The sequence below is a fragment of the Carya illinoinensis genome, chromosome 5, assembly GCF_018687715.1.
Source record: "Carya illinoinensis cultivar Pawnee chromosome 5, C.illinoinensisPawnee_v1, whole genome shotgun sequence".
NCBI lineage: Eukaryota > Viridiplantae > Streptophyta > Magnoliopsida > Fagales > Juglandaceae > Carya > Carya illinoinensis.
The window spans coordinates 41,735,626-41,752,075 of NC_056756.1; positions in this window are offsets into that span (position 1 = coordinate 41,735,626).

Sequence of the window (16,450 nt, forward strand, 5' to 3'; positions counted from 1 at the left end):
ATGGCGGGGAAATTCACAAATGTTTGATGGTACTGTTGAATCGGGCCAACCTCCACCATATTTGTCTGGTGAAGATTTACTTGCACAATTTGTAGATGTTGGTTGTAATGAATTTGGTAAAAAACAACGAAAGAGAAAACGAGCTACTTCTGAGTTGAATTGGACTAAGAAGAGTATATTTTTCGATCTTCCATACTGGTCAAAGTTAAAATTACGGCACAGTCTTGATGTTATGCATATTGAAAAAAATATATGCGAATCCGTATTGGGAACATTGATGTCAATTGAAGGAAAAACGAAGGATACATTAAACTCAAGGAAGGATTTGAAGCGGTTGGGAATAAGACCGGAAATGCAGTTGCAAGAAAATGGTTCGTCCGTTTACATGCCGATTGGGTGGTATACATTGTCAAGGAATGAAAGGGCTACTTTTTGTGAGTGGATAATGAAAATTAAATTACCGGATGGTTATGCCTCGAATTTGACAAGGTGTGTGCGAACAAATGACTGGAAAATAACTGGGTTAAAAAGTCATGATTGTCATGTCCTTTTGCAGCGTATCTTGCCTATTGGTATACGTGGGTACTTGACTAGAGACGTGCGCGTGGCTTTGACTGAGTTGGGTTTATTTTTCAAAGACTTATGTGCACGGACATTAAATGTAGAAGCTTTGGATCGAATGGAACGGGAAATTCCCATCATATTGTGTAAGCTAGAAAGTATTTACCCACCGTCATTTTTCGATGTCATGGTTCACCTGGCCGTCCATTTGCCACATGAGGCTCGACTTGCAGGACCAGTTCAGTATAGATGGATGTATCCCATTGAACGATTTCTTGGGAAGTTGAAACTTACAGTTGGTAATAAAGCTCGCCCAGAAGGATCAATTGCAGAAGCATATATTGATGATGAGTGGCATACCTTCTGTTCCAAATATTTCCACGGAGTTGACACTAGGTTTGATCGGCCAGAAATAAACTTTGACGTTGACAGAGCAAGACAACGAAATGTGTTTTCCGTGTTTTCCCAACAAGTACGTCCACTTGGTGCAGTGCGTGGTTATGACTTATGTGGAAGAGAGTTTGAGAAAGCTCAGTGGTACGTGCTGAACAATTGCCCTGACATAGAGATTTACTTGAAGTAAGTATTAATCTTTTCTTAATTTAGTATTCGCTCATTTACTTTCGCAAAATTCTAATAATATAAAATACATGTGGTAATCATCAATTTCAGTGATCATATTAACATGCTCAAGGAACTAGGAGTAAATGATATAGACCGGAAACATGAAGAGGAGTTTCCGAGATGGTTTGAACAACGGGTAATGACATTACATATGTGACACTTCATTCAATACAAATAGAAAATATTGATTGTTTTTTTTATTGATATAATAGACGTTTTACTTAATATGTAGGTTGTACAAATGCATGCCAATAATCCAAACGATATATCAGATGAATTGTATGCATTAGCGCGTAGCCCATCGAGACGGGCTACAAGATATTCTGCATGTATTTCTCGTGGTAGTAGGTATCACACAATAGATCGAGATCATTATAGGAAAACACAAAATAGTGGTGTCCTAGTTGAGGGAAGTCATGATGGAGAAAATATTGATTTCTATGGAGTGATTGTTGATATAATTGGAATGAAATATTTGGGGGAGCTTGCAGTGTATCTGTTTAAGTGTGATTGGTGGGATTTAAGCAATCCTCGAACTGGAGTCCGTGATGATGAATATTTCTTGAGTATTAATACATCAAGAAAATGGTACGAGGATGATCCATTTATTTTAGCTTCTCAAGCATCTCAAGTATTCTACTTAGATGACCCGAAGTTGGGAACTCAATGGCGAGTAGTACAAAAATATGCTCCAAGAAATATATATGATGTTATCCCTCAGGCAGAAGGGCGAGATGAAGAAGAAGATGATGCCTCTACTCAAGAAGCATACCAAGAGAGTCAGCCCGTCTTTAATTTGTTTGTGGATTTGAGCCAGTATGAGATGATTCCATTGAATAGAGAAGATATTGAGGCTGAAATTGTTGATGCGACACTTGAGCAAAGTGTTGATTCATCTGAACTATCTACAGAAGATGAGACTGAATTGTCAAATGATACTGATACAGATAGTGATTGACGAATTATATTTTCACATTACGTGATGATGAGCACTATTTTACTTAATGAATATTGTATCAGTTTTTTGAAATTATGCCTCCGAAGAGAAAGGAAGTGCGCAACCCATCTCCACCTGTTCCTAGCTCTCCTTCAGACTCACCATTAGAGATTGACTCTACAGAACAAGGTAAAATTTTAATAGTCATAAAAGTTATTAATTAAGATTATAATAGAAAATTGATTATAATGTTATATATCATGATGACTTCACAGTACAATCTCGTCAAGGTCGAGGCACTACGAGAGGCGTGACGTTGGAAAAATATCGTAAGGTGGGTAAGATCAAAGTTAACATTCTTGATGAACATACCGGAGGTGAAGGACAACCAGCAGCTTGGCTTGCATCGCATGTGGGTGCTCTTACACGAACTTATGCACCTTTGGCAACAAGTTCATGGAAGAAAGCCCCCCAAGATGTTAAGGACCTTATCAAGAAGCGTTGTTTGGTAATGTTTAATAAATGAAATTTAATTGGACTTATAATTTTATTTTACTTTAAAGTTAGAATATTATAAATGATAATATTTTTGTCCAAACTTTTTTCTGTAAGGATGATTTCGAATTAAATTTTGGTCGGAGAGAGGAGCGTAAAACTGTGGAAGAGCTTATGAGTAATGCATTCCGCAAGTATAAGGCGAGGTGTCATGAGCATTATAATAAGTTTGAGAATAGTGAAGAAGCACGCCAACATCCTTTTCAAGATGTGCAACCTTCTGATTGGGAAAAACTTTGTGACATGTTTGAGGATTCATCATATAAGGTATAATTAATTTAATTATTTTAGTCCTATTTTTAATTTCACTTTCTAATATTTTCAATTCTTATGTAGGAGCGAAGTTCTATAAACAAAACAAATAGATCAAAATTGAAGATTACTCATCATGCAGGCTCAAATCTTTCCACCGCCTCTCTAAAAAATTGGTATTGCTATTCTTTCATTTGTATATAGTTAACTGAATATATCAATCATAATGACTTTATATCTTAACAAATCTTTATTATAGCAAGATTCAGATGCCAATTATGATCTGACAAAATTATATGCTGCATCACATACTAATCGTAATGGAGAGTGGAGTCATCCTGATGCCCGTGAAAATTATGTAAGTATTATAATTTGTTTTAAATAAATATATTTGAATATTTATGATGATATTAACTCTTTATCTTATGTGTAGGATAAAATGGTTGCCCTGCGTGCTGAATCTGCGTCAGATCAAAATTCCTCAAATACAGATGTTGAGATTTTTACACAAGTTCTGGGTGAATGTTCAGGATATTTGAGGGGTTTGGGTCGCTGTGTAAAACCTTCTCCCTCTTCCTCTTCTTCCGGGTCTGCCTCTATAGCTCAAGAGAATGCGAATCGTAGAATTGAAGAATTGATTGCAAAACAACAAGAGTTAGAGGCTCAATTGGCGAGACAAGGAGACATGGAGATGCGCCTCAAACAACATGAAGAAGAACAAGCAGAGTTCAGGAGAGATATGCAACTCCAAATGCAACAGCTTATGCAACAGTACAGGCCTCCAACCAACTGATGGTTTTTTACGTCTAGCTTATGACATTATCTAATTATGTATGAACAATGCTAGTTTTATGGTTATTTATTTCTTTGCACTTATTATAAAACTTTTGTGAGTAATTAAACAGTTCTTAATTTATATTTTTCAAATAATATGGATGTCTATTTAGTTTTTTTATAATTATTGGTTTTAATAAAAATAATATCCGTTCGAACGACCGAGTCACGTTCGAACATTAATGGGCATGCCGTTCAAACGATAATGCAACGTTCAAACGTCAACTCACAAACCGTTCGAACGATACCAGATGCTCAAAAAACCGTTCAAACGCATGACATTACCATATCGTTCGAACGTTGATCATCACCGTTCGATCTCTTATACCGTTCGATCCTCTCATTTAACGTTCGAACGTATTTCTACTGATCGTTTGAACGTATCTTGATAACCGTTCAAAAGAAACATTAACGTTCGAACGGTATATGAGAAGCATTCGAACGCAATTCTGGGAGGAATTTTAACCGTGACAAAAAAATCCATCGTTCGAACGGTATCGAACGGTCACTTTCAAAATCGTTCCAAAAGATATATTTTGGAACGAAATTGTAATTTTCTTCCCAATATATCTTCTGGGACAGTGATGTTGGGACGACCTTGGGACGAAATTTTTTCGTCCCAAAAAATCTTTCGGAACGAAATCGATATATTTTGGGACAAAAATTTTCGTCCCAAAATATGTTTTTTGTTGTAGTGCGAGGAATTAGAAATAGAAAAGAAATGCAGTGACTGATAGCTAATAATACGAATTAAGCTCTAGCCGCCAAAAATAAGTACATGTTAAAATTTAATCAAAATTGGATCCCAAAAGAACCCAAATCGTTTGATAAGTATATTATCTGAATTCAAGACACTGCCGAAAATACCCTTTGTTTCTCTTGAGCTCTATTTCTGCTAGGGCTCCTTGTGCGTGCCGTATGGCTGCCGCCGGAGGTCTCCCTGGGCCTTTGGCACCTTCTGGGTGGACGAGGACCTTTGCAAACATGGTGGTGCAACCACTGCAAACCTTACCGGAGGTGGAGATCACGTTTCGTCCGGCCAAAGTGATAGATGGCGAATTTTGTGTGATTTTTTCCAAAGAGGAGATAGAGAAATCAGCTACTCCTTTTGGATTTTCTATGGTCCTTAAATTCCTCAAGTAAAGGCCCTCTCTAGATGTGATTAGGGGATTTATATGAAGTAGATGGGGGCTGGAATCTCAACCGGTGGTTTCGACGATGAGAAGGGCGCGTAATGTGTTTGTGTGGTTTTCAAATGATAATACTATAATAATAATAATCAATTTAAAATAAAGAAACTAATAAAATTATTAGTAAAATAACTGATTAAAAATACAAGGAAATGAGGGATGTCACATCCACCCCCCTTAAAAGAAATTTCGTCCTCGAAATTACAAGGTCAAACATTAACACTAAGGTAAGTTACTAGGTATAACTTGGAACACACTTGAGAAAAACATACCATGAAAGACTCCCAAATAGGCACTACAGGAAATTGCCCCATTTCCGGCGGGTCCAATAGCCGGAAAAAACACATGCTTTAGCCGCTATTAATTATTAGCCGCTATTTCTAGTCGCCACCGAGTTGATGCTATTAAAGAGCCAAGTAAAACAATTTCCGGCTACTTTGATAATTGCCAGAAAAAGATATTATTTCTGACAATAATAATAGCCGAAAAATCAATATAATTTTGTCGCAATAAGTTTTGCCAATATCCATTATCCATAGCCAAAAATACTTTCCGGCTATATTTTTAGACGGAAATATCTATTAGCGGCTACATTTTTTTAAGCTGCAAATATATATTGGCTAAATTTTAGTCGCCACTTTTTTTCCCGGCTATATTTTGTAGACGGAAATTATTATTTGCAGCTACTTTTTTAGCCGGAAATAGTGTTGGCTTCTTGGTTGGACATTTTTCCGGCTATATATTTTTCGCCGGAAATAAGTATTTGCAGCTAATTTTGTAGCCGGAAATATTGAAGCTTTGCTGTTGTCAAATTAATTCCGGCTGAATATTGTCGCCGGAAATGTTTGGAAGCAGTCCCTGTTTTGTACATTCATACGTTGTTTTTCCCTGAATTCTTGCTTGTTAATAAACAAAGCAAGTTAATAAACCAAAAAAATCCAATATATAGAGAAATTCAATTTTTGCCAGCACACATCATTCATATAACCTCAAAGTACATATTTGAAACTTAACCACTACACTGCCACTGTTTTAAGTTTTACATAAAACCATCGAACATATCACAATGTAACAAAAATTTACAAGTGAAAGTTTTTCTATATCGGTTTAGCTAGCTTTTCCATCAATCCTTGACAGCTTATGAAATGTTTTTGCTCTATTTCTTGATATCTTGGTTCAATCCTGTGAGAAACAAGAACAAAAAATAGGTCATGAGCTTTTAGAGATGTCATCAAACACAAGCTAGCTAGCATGCACAACCAGATAGAATGCAAAATGCAATAAATCAAAGTATTCAACAATGTTTTTATTTTTCTCGTAAATGTTTTCTATACCAACTATGCATGCAGATTTTTTAATTAGATTTTTTAACGATGTAGCAATAAATTTCTCCATGCATAGTTGGTATAGAACTCCATGTCAAGATAATAAAGAAGTAAATTGGCAGGGATGGCAGCACATCTAAGTATATATTTGTTTCACTTGTTCTGCATATGGTATAATTGTTTTTGGTTGTAATCCCACTAATGAGCCCATTTGCTCTCACCCTCTAAACATTTAACATATGGAACCCAAAAAGATAGCAGTATAATGTATTTCTAGGACACAGGAATAAAAACCCAAAGCAATAATCGATAGATGACCTTGCAAAAAAACAAAAAATCACAACAAGTGTCTAAAACTAACTCAGTAGAACAGTTTGAGGCTTTCACTAAATATCCCAAGCATGAAACAGTGCGCATCCACCTATACCTATCATCCCAAAACAATAACAATTGCATTCATGCATGCCTTTATCATGGGAGTTTTTTTTTAACAATGTAGCAACAAATTTCTATAATGCAGGAAATTCTCCATATAACACTAGGACTTTTGATCTTTCTATTTCTACAAGTAATGTCATTGATATTAAGAAATGATTAATATCAATGACAAACACCATAGTCACGAAAACATCTGAGTCTTATAGAAATTGTTTTATGATTTATGAGATGGTCATTTCCAACAATACCAATACCTCAATTTCCCTAATTCATTAAAGAAAAACTTAAACACCTAATTGTGCTACTCAAGATTACAAGTATCATTTTTCCACATTTAATATCAACATTAATTATAATCAAAAGACAATCTATTCAAGTTTTCACTTGAATTAACCCATATATACAATGAAGACAATTAATTATAATTTGTTCAGAACTAACACCCACACATATAAATAAAACTATATCTAATCCAATCCAGCTTTACATCTTTCTTTATCACCAGAAAGTCTGTATGCAAAGCAATCTGGACTCACCTACAGCATCCATCAGTTCAAGAAACTTTACCAACAAAACAAGAGAAAAATAAAATCTTTTCAATTAAGCATCTATCTCTCTTTCAACCAATTAGTGAATGCACGAACAAGTCAATCTTCATAAACAAGTAGACAGCAGCCACGTACTTACTTTACTCTAATAAGCTACGTACTTTGTTCCTCTATAAGTAAAGAGGAGTGAGAGAGGGAGAGAAACCTTGGGCTGGCATAATCAAAGAGCTTGCCAGTAGCCCTGAAGATGTATAAGCGCTATTTCAGCCTCGCAGAGAGTTGAGAGCTCCAGAGCCTTTTTAATATGCACTTCCTCCTCTTAGAGAAAGTCACCTGCCGTGCTGTGGTGTTGTCGATCCTCTTCATCTGAATTTTCTTTCTCGTCATCGAATCTATAAACCATCGTTCGACGCTTCATTGATAAAACCAAATAGTCAGTCTATAATAGTATTCGACAGAAATTTTAAGCTCTTAACAAGGAAATTTTAACAGAAAGATACAAAGTGATACAAAAAAAGCATGAGATACGAAATAGGCCTCATATATACTTCAAAGGTTTCCAGATGGTTTAGGAGAAATCAAAACTGCAGTAGCCCCAAAGAGGGATGATTTTCTTTCTTAAACTATTCAATCGATTTCAATCATAACATGCAAATAAAATGCAATGCTAATCGTTAAGAATTCCAATTAGATAATAAAAAAGCCTATGGGTGTAGGACATTACCTTGTTGTAGCAGTTTGACATCCAATGACCAATAACTTCTATGTGAGTAGTTGGTGGCTAGAGAAACGTACAATGGCATAAGCTTCAAAATATCCACAAAACCTAACCTTACACTACCTACCCCACACCAATAGATCCTAAACAAAATATTAACTAAGTAGGAGGCATTTTGTGAAAAGTATATTACTTTCACCTTCATCTCCTTATCAAAATTCACAAAAAATGGATCATGGCCAAATATTAACTATGCAGGTCCCTGAGTCTCTCTATGAGACTCTCCCTGCGTCTGCCGCTCTGACTCATATCTCTCCATGAACTTGTCGTATTCAACTTGTCTCTCCATTAGCATCATGACATTCGCTCGTAAGTCATCAAGCTGGCCCTTATAATCTGAAGCAGCTTTCTCAAACCTTTCTGCACGTTCAGTTAATTCTGCTATTTGGGCATCAGCTGCTTCTCTAGATGACTCTGGAATAACCATCTCGCTAAGCCCCCTTACATACCCTGACCTTTGGCCCAAAACTTCCTTAAAGATTGTTGCTGCAGCCTCATTAGTCCTCTTCTCCGGCTCCAGCTCTGACATCTTTGCAGCCATCTCCAACTATTAACCATTGAAAAAATCACATATGTTAGTAAGGAATATGTACTTAGACAACACCATATAATAATTTGGCAATTGAACCCATATTAATTTAGGCTTTTACTTTAACACTCACATATTTCTCTTCAGCAATGGGAGTCACAAATTTGTTCTTTTTCTTTGACCACCTCACTTCTTTAAAAAAATCGACCAAATTCTCCTCATTCCCAGACTGCCAATACAAGCAAATTAAATTCAACTTACACTTAAACTATATTCCAATAAGGTCTCATTGATGTTCATCTTGCATATCGAGCTTAATTGACTTACCCTCATCTCCATTAGGCGTACAAAGGACCTTCGTCCAGCCGTGTGATTGTTTTCTTGCTTCTCTCTATTACCTTTATTCCGTTCAGACATTCGCTGCACTCACACGAATTATGATATACATGAAAGCAATCACACGTGTCAAGCTTAACATGTATCAAACAGTGCGTAAAAAATATTCTTCACAAAGCAACGTTAATTCAATGTTTGACTTCCAACTTACCTTATACTCCTCGCTTGCATATCGAGCGCATAACTTCACCCAGATGGTTGGTGTCACCAACGGTGGCACATTCGCAAGTGCTTGTTCATTACTCTCATATTTCTTGTAGGTTCTATGTAAATCATAACGAATATGATTAAACCACTTCCGAAGTGTCTTCGTAACCGTATCACGGTGATTCTTCTTGGTCCAATCGAGGATGAAGTCAGCCTAGGGACAAACACCAAACATATTAATTATAATTAGTGCTTGAACTTAATATTAATTACGTTGGGATTTCCTCATACTCTATTTGAAAATGTATGAAATTTCAAATCAAGCTAACCTGAACGCGTGTTACCAATTCTTCCTTCTCATTAGCTGGAACGGCATGCCAGCTAGCATGACTCAAGTCCATATGGTGCTTGACCAACCATGTAACCCTTGTAGTAAAATGAGTAGCATTTTCACAACAAGGTGCAGTCTCACCATCCTTAATTCTCAAGGGTATCTTTCCATGCTTTCGTAACTTCTCAAACTCTGTGCTTTTTGCTGCTCCTCGGCCACGCTTCTGGCTTGGTGGTACTAATGTTGTCAATTGACATGTTAGCATCATATATCTCGTGTAACAATCATATTAAGCGACCACTAACATACTATGTAAAACAACACCTCAGAAAAATAGAAATATACCATCCGGGTTTGCACTCTGTGAATCAACTGCTGGCATGTCATTGGGTTCTGTGCTTGGGACGCAATCAGGTGGCTCAGTTGAGTCATCTGAGCTTGAGAATGCATCATCTTGGGCAGTAAGGGCAGGAATGGGTACTGTATCCTGAACTTCTTCTCTTCTTTGAGATCTACCTCGCCCTCGACCACCCCTCACTCCACGTGATCGACCTCTACCTCTTCCAGTGACCGGCATATCCAAGGCAAAGGCAACCAATAGAGTATCCCTGCAATCACACTAAGTATATACAACCATACCAATAAACAAGTGTCAAATTATGGGCATAAAGGGGGGTGGGGATTCTTCAATTGTTATTTGAACTTAATATACGAATAAACTTTGTCAAATTCTTTGAAAAATAACAAACTAATATATTGTCAAGCACAACACACAAAATTGATACTAAAGGCATAAAAGTCTTCTATTCAATAGAAATACATAAAGGGTGCAACACATCCATTCAATGGAATAACTGCTATTCTTGAAGTATCACTTGAAGAATCAAGGGCATTCAAACATCAATACAATAAGATATTGCCACGCTGCAATCAACCTGGTAATAACTCCTGCATTAGATAAGAAACGATGGAAAAGACAAGAGCATTATTAGTGGCGAAATGATATCAGATTGAAGTAAACACAATGGGTTATGTGGAATCACGAGGTTATTACCAGCACACAATTCGCTAGTTCATCTCATCCTCCGTTGAGATACTATCTTCTTCTATGCTACCCTCTAGTTCGGCGCTGTGATCTGAATTGTCTTCGCTGGTTTCGTCATTGATAAAACCTTGCTCAAAGTGGTCCCAATTAGACCTTTGCATTACCAATGTGTCAACATCAACCTGCTTCGGTTCAACATTCGGCCTGTGCATGTCTATTTGCAATGGGATGTCATCAGCATGGACACTCACGTAAGCATCACCAGAATTATCCTCTTGGTATGCATCAACGTCACTAGAATCAGATTCGTCATCTTCAATAAGGGATGATCGTGGAAGGTCATAGACATTTCTGTGTATGACCTTTTGGACTACATACCATTCCCCACGGATGCTGCGATTTTTTAGGTAAAATACCTGTGATGCTTGGGACGCCAAAACAAATGGATCATCCTTATAAGCTGTCCGCGACATATTCACACTAGTAAGATGTGGTTCCATACGTATCCCTCGTTTGGAATCAGAGATGTCAAACCATTCACATTTGAATAAGTAAACACGACGCCAACCCATGTAACGGAATTCCAATATGTCTATTAGTCTACCAAAGAACTCAAGTTTTTCAGATCCTGGTTGTTCACTAATGACCATGACACCGGAGTTTTGGGTGCGACGATGTTCTTCCCGTTTTTTTGTGTGAAATCTTATACCGTTGGTTATGCAACCAGAATAGGACGCACCCCAAGGGTCAGGACCACATGCTAAGGCATATAGATCATCCGAAACTTCTTCGGGATTATCAGCACGCCTAGCTTGAATCTATCACAAGTTCAAATAAGGAATTAAATAAAGTATAAACAATACATGTTTTCGCATTAAACAAACATATGTGGCCAAAGAAAATAAGGCTGAACTTCCAAACGAGTTTGCATACTTGTGACTTGAACCAGTCTGGAAATTTTGCAGCATGCATACTATCGGCATTATTGGGATACTCTTCACTCACTTGCATGTAGTGCTCACTAGACAAAAGCCCATCCAACGGTTAATAAGTATATGTAGGATATGCAACATAAATTCGTATATTGAGAATGGAAAGAGTCTAAGTTGGTAACTAGTTTGGTTACTTACTTTAGGTATTCTCCAATCTCTGTGCAGTTATTAAGAACATACCATCTAGCTTTTATAAAAGCATCATCGTCTAATTGGTGACGTGATGCAAAACCCATTGGTCGCACCTTCGCGGAAAAAACAGATAGTCCCTCTCGTACACCCTCTTCTCCTTCGTCGACGTTACGTTCAGGAGGATTGAATCTAGTTTCAACATCATGGAGGTACATGGAACAAAAATTCAAGCATTCAACATGGATATAGGCCTCAGCTATTGAACCTTCTGGGTAGGCCTTATTCTTAACATATCTCTTGAATTTTCCGAGATATCTCTCGAAAGGATACATCCACCTATATTGAACTGGCCCTGCAAGCAGAGCCTCACGTGGCAAGTGATAGGCTAAGTGCACCATTATGTCGAAAAAGGTAGGCGGAAAAATCATCTCAAGCTTGCAAAGAATAACGACGATATCAGTCTGAAGCCGCTCTAAGACTTCCTTCTTACATGTTCTAGCACACAATTCTTTGAACAAAGTGCTTAGCTCAGTTAGTGCCAACCGTACATCTTGGCGTAAGTATCCAGAAATTGCAACAGGAAGTAATCTTTGCATGAAAATATGGCAATCATGACTTTTCATCCCCGAGATTTTGCAGTCACTTACACTAACACATCTGGCAATGTTTGAAGCGAAGCCATCCGGGAATTTCACACCATGCAACCAATTACAAAAACCAGTCCGCTCAGCTCCATACAACGTATAACATGCTTGTGGCATACTAATGCGTTGTCCATCCTGAATAAGGTGTAACTCCTCTCTTATATTGAGAGTGGAAAGGTCACGACGTGCATTAGGATGATCTTTAGTTTTGCCAGAGATATTCATCAAAGTTCCTAAGATGTTGTCACATATGTTCTTCTCAATGTGCATTACATCTAGATTATGTCTAATCTTTATAGTTGACCAATATGGCAATTGAAAGAAGATACTTTTCTTGGTCCAATTGAACTCCTCTGTGGTACGCTTTCTTTTCTTTATGGATTTGCCAAAATTTGCATCAGGAATATTTTGGAGTTGAATGAGTACATCTTCTCCTGAATAAATTGTAGGTGGGTCACGATGCTCTGCACTGCCATTAAAAATAGTCTTTTTCTTTCTCCAGATGTGGCCCGGTGGCAAGAATCGGCGATGACCCATGTAACAATGCTTTCGGCTATATGTCAACCACATCGAATCTGTTTCTTCCTTGCACGATGGACATGCCATCTTCCCCTTAGTACTCCACCCGGAGAGGTTTCCATAAGCAGGAAAGTCGTTGATTGTCCATAGCAATGCTGCATGCAATCTGAAAGTCTCTTTGGCCTTTGCATCATATGTATCAACACCATTATCCCATAGATCAATCAATTCATCTATCAAAGGTTGAAGATAAACATCGATTTCATTTCCTGGTGATCTTGGTCCAGGAATCAAGAGTGAAGTGATAAAAAATGGATCCTTCATGCACAACCACGGAGGTAAGTTGTAAGGGACAAGAATCACTGGCCATACGCTATAAGGCTTAGCCAAATTATTAAATGGGTTGAAACCATCGCTAGCTAAACCAAGCCTGACATTTCTTGGATCTTCTGCGAACCAAGCATGCTTTTGATCAAATGTCGTCCACACCTCAGAGTCAGCAGGATGACTTAGAATATCTTGCTGCATGACACGCTGATCCTTGTGCCACCTCATATCAACTGATGTTTTTTGTGACATAAACAATCTCTGCAATCTTGGCTTCAACGGAAAATGTCTTAAAACCTTTTGAGGAATTCGCCTCTTCTTAGTGTTGCTGAATTTCCACCTTGAAAGTTTACATTTCGGGCATTCATCTTTATCCACATTTTCCCTCCAATAAAGAATGCAGTCATTCGGACAAACATGTATCTTGGTGTAAGTAAAGCCCAGCCCTTTTTCCAAGTTACGTGATTCTTGATATGAGTTTGGCAAAAGGGCATTGGGAAAGCTGACTTCAACAAGTGTAAAAGCATGTCGAAAGACTTTACACTCCAACCACCAAGTGTTTTAATGTGCAGCAACTTGACAGTGAATGATAGTTTAGAATACTTTGTACAACCTTCATAAAGAGGACGCCGGGAATCAGCCAACAGCTGGTCAAAAGTCCGAGATGAAAAGGTATCGACCGATGTGGAACCCGCAGCATGGAATGAATCGCTTATGGGAACATCAGGAAATCCGGCAGCCCGAATATCTCGTAACATAACATCAACATCATCAATGAATTCATCCTCTTCATCAGGATCATGCACATTATCATCATCACTTATGATTAAATCTTCTTCTTCACCATGAAAAATCCACGTCGTGTAATTCTTGTCAATACCTTTAATAAACAAGTGTCTCTCTACCTGGGTTATTGGTAGGAAGTAATTATTTGAACATCTGACACATGGGCAACGAATTTCCTCACTTGTAGCATAAGTTTGGGCCAAGGTAAGGAACTCCTTCACTCCTTTAGCATATTCCCTAGATCCAAATCTATCAGTGATTTGCATCCAACTCTTGTCCATCTAGAAATAAGTAGAGGTGCAAGAGTTGTTTAATAAGGAATAAATGCAGCACGGTTTTTTGTGACTGTTGGATTCTGATCAGAGTAAACTTCATTTCAAAAAAATCCAACATGGCAAGTAGTATTGTTGAAACATATTACTGAGAAAGGGAAATAAAATATTAATCTGAATATATAGTAAGTTGGTCCATGTGCATACATAAAATATTAGATAAATGGGTTTTCCATGCATGAATATATAGTCAAGATTCAATTACTTTATCTAGTGCCAGCAGTCACTTTTTACAAGATGATTTTGAGAAGACTAAATTAAACAGCATATGATTTTCAGAAAGGATGCCCAAATGATTTACAAAGTCCAATTTAGAAGAAGATTATATAAATTCAAAGCAGAAAATTATGTTTAATTGATAATAATAAAACCATATTCACACCAGAAATTACACTTTTTGTGACCAAAAGTGTGTATTAAAGGAGAACAAAATCAACTGTATAATCAGGGATATAAGAAATGGAAGATGGTTGAAGAGACTAAAGACTTCCACAAGCAGAAAAGAACAAAAGGATCTGAACTTCATGGCAAAAATAATATCTAGATAAAAGGCTTAAAAGCTAAACTCATTTTTATTTAGTAGTTGAATAAGTATAAGCTGATACCCATTCAAAATATTATTATTATTATTAGTCCATATTATTCCTGACTGCACATAGAACAAATTCAGTAGAATTAGGTGAATTTGCCTGGCTAGTGTCCCCATGGAATTATTCCAATATCTAGTTTACCATACTTTTCTTGATAAAAGAAATAAAAAGACCTCCGGCTCAGTCCACCACTTCTCTTTTTCATATACAATATTGGATAATTCAACTGATCAAATCAATCTCAAAGTGGTGAGAAACTTGGGTAGTGTGGTAAACAATAGGACAAGCACCCACATGATGACATGCATATACGCGGGTAGATCGATGGGCGTGACAAATGCATGTGCAGCTTAATCGTATGATACAATATATGACGATCCAACAATGGCATATATAAATTTGGGTATCTCATGACCATATATTTTTCTGTCCATAAATACATAAAAATCTAAAAACAGAACATATATGTGGTAGAAAGGTTCCAGAATTAATTAGAAGAACGTAGACATGATGATCCTTTCAAATTTTTATCCTATTGGAAGTTAGTGACTTGTAATTTCAGAAAAAGAAACAAAGATCATGTGGGACAAGATAGGATTGAGATTAGTGTACTCTTGCCTACAACTTTAGGGTTTTATCAGTCAAAAGCAGATTTCTAGGGGATATTAGCTAGGCTTATGTACTTCAATTCAAATCATAGTCTCTAATGTCAACTATTATTAATGTCTAATTAATTTATTACTTCAATAAAATCATAGGCTGCATTACTGACTCACCGAATACATTCAAATCTGAAAACAGAACATATATGTGGTAGAAAGGCTCCAAAATTAATTATAAGGCCATAGACATGATGATCCGATCGAACTTTGATCCTCTTGGAAGTTAGTGACTCCTCATTTCAGTAAAAGAAACAAAGATCATGTGGGACAAGATAGGATTGAGATTAGAGTACCCTTGCCTATAACTTTAGGGTTTTATAAGTCAAAAGCAGATTTCTAGCTATGGGATATTAATAGATAGCTAGGTTGTATTTACTTCAATATATATATAAAATCATAGTTTCTAATGTCAACTATTAATGTCTAATTAATATATTTTTCCTTTATAGCTATAAATTTGGTTTGTTGGTATTTCTTTATGAGGAGGCAATTTGTAATCTATAAAGATGTTTGGTTCTGGCCAATTTATTTTCTGTATTAAATGCTTAAATTCTAGCGTTAGATGAGATTATCCTGTAAGTTTTTATTTTTTTTGTTCACATCTTCCTTTGTACCTCAATAGAAAATAATAGAATATAGTCGTCGTGTTTGTATATCTATATTTGAAGTAGCATGCCTCCAGTTTCCGAACTCTACAAGTTATATTATTAACTATTAATCTGGACTATATTCATGCTACTTTGAATTTAAGTTTTTATTATCATTAATTATATTAATTGATGACACATATTTTTGTATATGCACGTTAGATGCACACTCTATCTCTCCCTCCCTCTCTCTCTCTCTCATTAATAGTTTACAATCGTTTCAAACAATGCTATTGAACTTCTACAGACTTCCACAAAGATCAAATAGTTCTTTTTCTAAACACATTTAACAAGATTCAATCCTATCAGAATGGAAGTGTAAAATCCTA